Genomic DNA, 328 nt, shown 5'->3' with positions numbered 1-328 from the left:
CCCTCCCTCGGCAGTGCTGTGTTGTGTCGCCTGCAGCTAATGCAGCGCTTCCCAACAACAAGGGGCAAGTGAGGAGAACAGACGTGAAGGGGAAGGAAGAGCTGAAGGGAATTAGGACAATACGTAAGTGGTGATCTCAGTTCCTCAGCGATTTTGCCTGTATAGAACCACCCCGATGTCCCTAGGCCTGGACAGCGCAGATAATATTTAGGAATACTTCCCTCCCTTCCAAGCGCTCAACATGGTCCAGTGCACAACAGGAAAACACTAAACGGGAGCTCCTCCAGCAACCGCATGGATTGCGAGAACAAAACACTCTCACCTGGGA

This window comes from Nestor notabilis, unplaced genomic scaffold (genome assembly GCF_000696875.1).
Source record: "Nestor notabilis isolate BGI_N333 unplaced genomic scaffold, ASM69687v1 scaffold13574, whole genome shotgun sequence".
In the NCBI taxonomy this organism is placed as follows: Eukaryota; Metazoa; Chordata; class Aves; order Psittaciformes; family Psittacidae; genus Nestor; species Nestor notabilis.
The sequence above is the reverse complement of the archived record's forward strand: the minus strand, read 5'-3'. Positions refer to the sequence as shown.